Raw genomic sequence first — 8,756 nt, 5'->3', positions numbered from 1 at the left:
CCCCCCCCCGCCCAGAGGCAACCCCCCCGCCACAACTCCCTCCCCGGGAGCCTTGCGGCAGCTCCCCACCCCAGCTCACCTCTGCTCCGCCTCCTCCCCGAGCACGCCACCCCCGCTCTAATTCTCCTCCCAGGCTTGTGGCGCCAAACAGCTGATTGGCGCTGCAAGCCTGGGAGGTGGGAGAAGTGGAGTGGCGACCGTGCGCTCGGGGAGGAATGCTGTAAAAAAAAACTTGGGGGCACCGCTTTTTGGCGCCCCAAATCTTGGCGCCCTAGGCAACCGCCTAGTTCGCCTTAATGGTAGCACTGGGCCTAGGTTCTCCCCCTTCTCCCCCACCAGTGCCCTCCCCCGCACCTGCACCCCCCTTTCACCCCAGCCCTGGGCTCTCACCCCCCCCACACCCGCACCCCTTGCCACCCCAGCCCTGGGCTCTCCCCCCCCGACCTGTACCCTCCTGCTGCTCCAGCCCTGGGTCACTGGTAACTCGCTCCCAGGGTGGGTCATCAGCATCCCGCTCATGACACTAGCAGGGGCGGCGGCTGCATCCACGTGACTCCTTCCCGGCACCCAGGGGGCCCCTGACTCCACCCGCTCCCCCCTCACCTCCAGCCGGTCTGGCGCTGGCAGGGTCGGGGTAAGCGGCAGGGCTCCAGGGCCACGTCTCAGCCCAGGGTCCCTCCAGCCGGGACTCCTGCCTCCAGGACCGGCCGGGAATTGGGATGGCAGAGCTGGGGGGACCGCCCTGGCAGGGGGCTGAAAAGCCGGGGCAGGGCAGCCTCAGAGGGAGCGGCCGGCGAGGAACAGAGCCCCAGAGAGTGGGACGTGTGCCCCGCACGGCAGTGCCCCAGGCACCGGTCCCCTCTCTGGCCCCGCTGGTGCTCCTGGCCGCCCTGCCGCAGCCCTTGGGTGTCTCGGGCCACTTCGCCCAGCCCTGGCTGCGGCACTGAGGGGCGCCCGCCCTGTGGCACTTGCAGGCGGCTCCGTGCGCCCCGCGGGGTGGCCCCCAGCCCAAGTGTCCCAAGCTCCACGTGTCGGAGCCCGCAGGATGACTCGGCTGTGGCCGGCGGCATGAACCACAGCTGCCCCAGGGCGCCCCCTGCGCATGACGTGCTGCTGCTGCTGGACCCCAGTCCTGGGGCCAGCTTTGGCCACCTGCTGCGGCTCTTCCACCTGGACTTCGGCATCAGCTTGGGGGCTGGGACAGTGTCTACCTGGATGAGCGCCCGCAGGGCCGGCCCCCAAACACACACACACAAAAGGATGGCCTGAATGCCGCCCCTGCAAATGTGCCACCCCAAGCACCTGCTTGCTTTGCTGGTGCATAGAGCCGGCCCTGTGTATATCATTAGTGCATATGAAGTTATGAGAATTGTGTTGTATGGTGGTCACTAAAACATGCTGTAAATTGGGGAATCAGCCAGATAGTTCCCCAGAGGGAACAGCAAGGAAAGTAGCCAACACCCGGGTGGGGTATCAATTAACCCATCAACAACCATTGTCCAGCAAGGGAGCTACGATGCAATGACTCACCTGCATGAGGCCACACCAGGGGAATTGCTCAACCTTGCTTGAAGAGACTCAGCAATGCGCCCCAGACATGCCTGAACTTGTGTTTTCCAAGCACATAGACTGAGAGTATAAAACAGACAGAGTGGACACATACTGGGCCCTTCTCCTGCCCCCATCCACACTGCAAACAACCAAGACACTGCGAAGAAGACAAGACTTCAACAGAGGAGATTGGCCCAGGTTTAAGGAACAAATCTGTATATTAAGGACTGCAATATCCAGTGGGGTGAGAAAAACTGCTTAATCTAGTTGCTGCCCAGTCAAATAGGGTTGTCGGAGAATAACAGAGTTCTCACTTTTTGTTTGGGTACAGCAAGTCAGATAGTTTATTTTCTCAAGCAATTGCGTAGAGGGAGAGAGCTAAACAGGTCTCTCAACAGATAAACAACTACAGCAAGCATTTATACCTTTTGTTACAGACAATAATGAGCAACAGCTGCATTTTGTTTATACATAGGTCATTCCGATATCTTGTTTTCCTCGCTTGTTTAGACTCTAGTCTACATACAATATTATCTACACAAGGTCGCAACAACTTCTCACACAGTTCTTTCCCACTCACCTCGCTTCTACAAATCTCGCGTTATTAGGGTTACAGTTAGCCTGACTCTTGCTAACAAACTGTCATGCATTGCAATCCCCTTCCTGTCAGTTCTTTCTCTGCTTCCACAGGGTTGAGAGTTTAGAGCGCATGCTTATATTTTCTTTTCTTTTGGTAACTAACTCTGTCTTTTTGCCTATCACTTAATATCACTTAAAATCTACCTTTTATAGTTTGTATGAAGTGTGGGGCAAATCTGCTCAGGTTTGACAAAGGCTGGTGTATGTCCACTTTCCATTGTTGAAGTGGTGAACCAATTAATAAATAGCACTGCCCATCTTGAGCAGTGCAAGATGGTATATTCGTGAGGTACAGTGCTGGGAGCGGGGGGGGATTTGGCTCTGGTGCCTTTCTCTGGGTGATTCATGAGTGGCTCTGGGAGCATTCATGCAATATAGCTGGGTGTGGGGCTCCACATGCAGTTGTGCTGAGTTATAACAGCACCCGGAGGGGTTTGCTGCTGGTCACTAGCAAGGCATTGTGGGAGACAACCCAGGCTGGAGAAAGTTAAGGGGGCACAGCAGTCCCACAGTCCCAGGCTGCACCCCGGGGGAATCCTGTCACACTGCTATTCTTAAAATTTTTGTCAGCTCCTTAATGTCTTTGCCAAACAGACAATTTCAAGAGTCTTATTCCAAAGTGCGGTGGTGGGGAATATATTCCCTGGCTGTGAAATGGCTGAACATTTGAGATCAAGGAACAGAGAGTGTAGAGGGTGAATTTCACCAATATCCTTATATTCTCTATAGATAAAAATTACTGATCAAAATACTGCTATTACAATGGCAGTTCAAAAACTGTTTTTTTAATGTGAATTCAACTTCTGTGCATACCAAGAAAGCTTGGGTTAACTATTTTCCTCGGATAACCAATAAGGATCTGTCAGTGTCTGTAGGGGAGCCCTTTGATATTTAGATACCAGAGAGATAAGAGTTCTTCTTTAAATATTAGCTTGTCGAACTGTGTTATGTCTTATTCTGTTCCATAGGACTGGCATTCAGCACGATGAAGTGTAACGGCACATGCTGAAAGCACACAAATGATGTTACATAACTTAGTGAATAACGTTACAGGGCAATAGGCCCAGGTACCTGCTTACCAGTATTTTCAGAAGAATAAACTCCAATCACACCAGTCAATGTAACTCATGTTTGCAAAACTGGCAAATACCTTGTTTCACCAGCCAGCGAATTTGTTTTGCTGCTGTTCAGAACACCTGCGGTGCGTGCTGCACTGTGGTTTTGGGCTGTTTTCAATCACAGTAATATTTACACAGTGCTTTCAAGGAATGTATGTGTTGTAGTTCTCAGTGGAGCAAGCTGCCATGTGAGAGACATCCTCCAGTTCGGGTGTGTCCAGTACAAATGAGATCAACCTGAGAAGCAGTAAAGGGCAGGTTCTGAATTGTTCAACAATACTTAAGAAGCGCTATCTTATTTAATATGCTGAGTTCATTCGGTGCCTCAAATATCGTGTACATTTAAACCCCTTTCACCAAGAAGAAAGGTTAACTCTTTTGCACGTTCAAAAGGTAACTGCCGAGTTTAACAAGTTGCTCCAAAGTAGGCTGAAAATCTGTCACCTAAAATTGTGCTCCAGAGTTCTGAGAGGAACTCAATTTGTCCAGTCCAGCCTGGAAGATGTTTTTCTCATGTCAACTTTTATTTTCTCCAAATTTGGCCTACTAATTTATTAATGTCAGATGAATTTTTATTCCCTCCAGATTCAAAGATCACATTTTTAAAGGACAAATATTTATGTTTAGGTGGGAATTAAAAAGCTGACCTTCACTGGACTTTTTTTTCCAGTGGTTTCCAGACTAACTGCTCAGTACCTGACAAATGAGGCAATGCAGTTCTTCCATATTCTGTTTGGGGTCTATTGGCTGAGGAACTCTTGGTCATCCTACCTGCCTGACATCTAGGATCATGATGAATTGTCTCCAACTCTAGCCTCAGATTGTTTTTTAACATTTAATTTAGTTTCTTCCTGTGCTTGGATGAACATGGCCATGTTATGGATTTCTGCTCTAATGTACACCAGCAGGTTGGAAGAACAAGCCTCAACAAGCTGTGGAAATTAGAGAGGCTGGATCAATAGTCAAGGTCACGACCCTGGCTCTGATTTTGTACACTGTCCTGAGATTTTCTTCCTTTAAAAGCGTCTGACTGCCTCTCATGTGAATCCAAGTGCGTGCATCCCGAGGAGGAAATTCATAACAGTCCACCCCCAAAAAGGACAGGTGTATCCATATCCTCTTGCCTTTTGAATCTTATACACGGGGCAGACTAGAAATGTGAATTTCTTCATTTGGTATAAAATGTAGCTTATTGTATGAAGCAACCTTTTTGATGGAGAGATAGGACAAAGTAAATAGAAATAAAACCTTTTGTCATCTAGTGCAATAAAAGCATAGGCAAATAAAGTAATTTACACATTCATTTAAAAAAAAATCCCAGCTCTACAGTAAATGCAACATTAAATTTGATTTAATCAAGGTGCAGAATGATGATATAATCTGAACAGCAAAAGAGATTCACTTTGCAAGTATTTTGTATTGGATATTAGAGGTAGAAAAGAGCATCATAAGGTGTTGTAAAAAGGCAATAAAGATGTTAATTCTGCCTGCCTTTGTGTTGCAGATAGAGCTCTGAGTCTTCAAATACACAACAGCAATGCAACAAGGCACATTTCTGAACAGGCAGGAATTTTCCACTTCAAGGCAGAGTCTTCTTGAGATTTAGGGCTTTTAAAACAGGAATGCAGATTATTATAAGAGTATTTAAAATATCAAAACTGCAAAAAAAAAAAATCCACTGATATAGATAAATTGTCATATTCACTAAAATCCAGCTCAGAATGATATGGAGTCAATAAGATAAACAATTCAGTTTCCAGTAGAGATGAGCAAAAAAATTTCTCACAGAAAAAAAATCCAAACCTTTTTATTGTTTTTGTGAAAGAGTGAAAAAAAAAAATCACTCTTCACCTGGTGTCTGTTTGTGACTTTCACTTAGCGGAATGGAAAGCAGCACATCACAGTGGAGTGAGGGAGCTGAATGTCAGTCGGTAAATTCAGCTTGTTGCATGACACGGTCTTGATCTGAATCTGATCCACATGACCAGCAGTAGGGTGGCTGCCGAAGCACTGGAAGGAATATCTATTGAAAACAAATATTGCTCAAAATTTCCCCACGACAAGTGCTTATATGTATGATTTTGGTCTTGAACTTATCACAAAGTAATGGAGTTGGAGTTTATAGTGTTTTCTTTTGCTATGGAAACAAGTGTACGCAGACCAAAAGAAAGAGAAGGACATGTGAGCTATGGAACCATGACACAGATTAAAAGCCAACCCCCCGCCCCACCCAAGAAGGGGAAAGAACTAATAAAATACATACATAGCTTAGGCCTTGTCTACACTGCCACTTTACAGCACTGCAACTTTCTCGCTGAGGGGTGTGAAAAAACACCCCCCTGAGCACTGCAAGTTCCAGCGCTCTAAAGTGGCAGTGTAGACACATCATCAGCGCTGGTAGCTACGCCCCTCGTGGGGGTGGGTTTTTTTACAGCACTACGAGAGCTCTCTCCCAGCGCTGGTGCTGTGGCTACACAGCCACGTTAAAGCCCTGCCGTTAATGTTGTGTAGTTAACGTTGCTAGTGAAGAAATACCCTAAAAGTACCTCTCATTTGCCCATGGTATTCCTATTCCTGTTCCATCCCTTCACCCTCATATTAGGCTCTACTCCTCCAGACACTGGAGACTAATCAATGAGATTACCTCACTTGCATAAAACTGTGCACATGTTTATAGGATCAGGGCCATAGATTGTAAACTCCTTGGGGCAGGAGGCTATCTTTTTACTTCCCTATAATGTGCCATCCACAACTACAGTGTGATAAAAGTTGTAAATAATAATATCATCCTGACACTACAGAATTGTAAGATATGTTAAGCACTGGAATAAATTGCCTAGGGAGGTTGTGGAATCTTGGTCATTGGAGATATTTAAGAGCAGGTTAGACAAACACCTGTCAGGAATGGTCTAGAATCTAGATTCTAGATAATACTTAGTCCTGCCTGGAGTGCAGGGGACTGGACTAGAAGATCACTTGAGGTCCCTTCCAGTCCTACGATTCTATGATTCTATGTTTGGGTAAGAGTAGTTGGGCAAGGGAACCAGTTAAACTTGTTATCGTCAAAACTACCAAAGTCACCACTATTTAAAATGAACAAACAAACAAATAACAGAGTAGAGTTGACGGAAGTTATAGTAATATGTCCACCAACCCCTATAACCTTGTTAGTGCTATACGGCTGAATTCTCTATCCCAATATGGCCCTTTTGCCCTGCTCTATCAGGGGTCGGAAACTTGACCGATACAGCCAGGCAGGATTTCCCTGCATATAAAAGAAATCTTTTGGGTGATGATGCAGTGCATCAGTAGGGACGGTATGTAACCGTTTGAGACTCCACAATCCTCACTACAGGAGGGTGGCCAGGGAAAAGAGTCATAGCCAGAGTGTCTCTATGCTCCATCTATTGCTAGCTGCCAGAACAGTTCTTTGAGGCCATTGCTAGCTGGGCGTAAGCTAGAGCAATCCTAAGGCTGCTCCATTTTCTGCTGGAAACTCAATCATCTCTCAAGTAGCCCCAGAACTAAAAAGCCACACAGGTGTCATAAAACCACCTTTGCCTTCCCTCATCTTTGGGCCCTGTGCCAAGCGCAGCTCAGCCAAACCCCAGAATCAAGTCCATAAGCTTCAAGTGTGGGATACTTTCACCTCCCGGAAAGCACCCGTTCAAATTCCAGCAGTGCTAACTTGTAACTTCATTTTCCCAAGGAAGATGAACAGTACCATGTAGTTAAAAGTGGTGGGAACTCAAGAAGGAAACACAACAAACCCTACTGTGCTCTCTGCTGTGTATGGCCATTAAATGTACCATAGCAGCTCCCACAAGACCAATGACTCTGGTCACTTTCCTTCTCCCATGATTGTGCAGTATGCAGTGTGCCAGTTGGCTGCCACCCTGTGCCATCGAAGAGGCTGCAGTTAATAGTGCTGTGTGATATGTATGTATTCTGTAAAGAGCTTTGGGATCCTCAGGGATTCAAGGCACTATAAACATTCAAAAATAGCATTAAATATCCCTTCTGCATCCAAGCCACACCAGGCATGAGCTCTTCATCTATCATCATCTCACAGCACATTCAGCATGGGCCTTTGCTCTGAATACTTACTGCTACAACGTGCGCATCCCCAAGAAAAAGCAAGCATGGCCATGGAGGGTCACGGCTCATTGCAGTAGTAACATTGTTGCTAATGACATTAATTATTTAAATTGAAAATAAAGATGATGTTTGTCTCTTTCTCTGTTGTAAGGATCATTTCTCCTCCCCTCAGAAGAGGATTTTCTCAGATTTGCTCCTGATTCCCTCTCCCTTAAAGGCCCTTCAACCTTTGCTCAGGTCCAGCAGAAGGCCCCACTGTGGTTCATAAACCTGGTCTTGGTCCTCTTGCTCAGACTCCCTTGATTCTTACACCGCCATAGTTCCTAGCTCCATATTGTAGATCAAGACAGTACTCAAGCTGTTCTTCACTTGTTCAATGCAGTTTGTGTCAGTGATTCACTCAGTTGTGTTACAAAAAGAAAATATTTTCTTTGTTGTCACCCCAGGGCAGACAAATTACACACTAAGAGGTGCACTTTAATGGACTGAGCATAGGACAGGCAACCAGGAATTCATTAGTTCCAATTCTGTGTCAGACACTGAATTGTTCACAAAGTCCCAAATGTTCAAAAGTGGCCTCTATTTTGGGGGGCCTAATTGTTGGGGTACCCAGCTTTCAATATCTGTGGCCTGGTTTTTAGAGGCAGTGGGCACCTGCTGCAGTATTAAAGTCACAGCTACCACTTGAATATGCAGCTTTTTTCTAACATTATTACTTGCTCATTATATTGATTTTGTTCAGAAAAATAAACCTTATAAATAAAAAGAGTCTTTCCCTCTGGGGAAAGTCCATCAAATCAGCTGAAATTTCTGTGCTAACTTTGTCCCTGAAAGTCCACACTATTTGCAAAACAATAATCCAATACTAGGAACTTTTATCTCATCACAGTTCTATATAGACTTAAGAAGTGCAATATTTTCCCTTCCCATCTGTTTATGATTAAACTAGATATCATTAAGGTCATATCTCTTAACTGGGAGAATTTATTCTAACAGTCAGCCCTAGGACAGGCAAACAGTTTTATCCATAGTTTAAATCGGAATATTCTGTTGACAATAAAGGAGAGTTTCTTCATGTTAGGTATCTGTATGTCTCCTATAGACTGCACAAATAGCCACATTTTAGTTATGTTCTGTTGCATTCACAACAAAAAAAAAAATTTCTTTTCATTTCAGGGATTAGGCCATTCCCGCTCTGAGTTCCATATCTTGGCATGTATACAGTCTAATTCTGATTCAGGAGACAAAGGACTACATTATATGATCCCTTTTTGTGCAAAACTCACAATGATGTAAATGAGAAACTGAGGCATAGAATGGAGGCAGGTTTACTAAGGCAAATGCATAGGA

This window comes from Terrapene carolina, unplaced genomic scaffold, assembly GCF_002925995.2.
Source record: "Terrapene carolina triunguis isolate 2854851 unplaced genomic scaffold, T_m_triunguis-2.0 Scaffold67, whole genome shotgun sequence".
NCBI lineage: Eukaryota > Metazoa > Chordata > Testudines > Emydidae > Terrapene > Terrapene triunguis.
The sequence above is the reverse complement of the archived record's forward strand: the minus strand, read 5'-3'. Positions refer to the sequence as shown.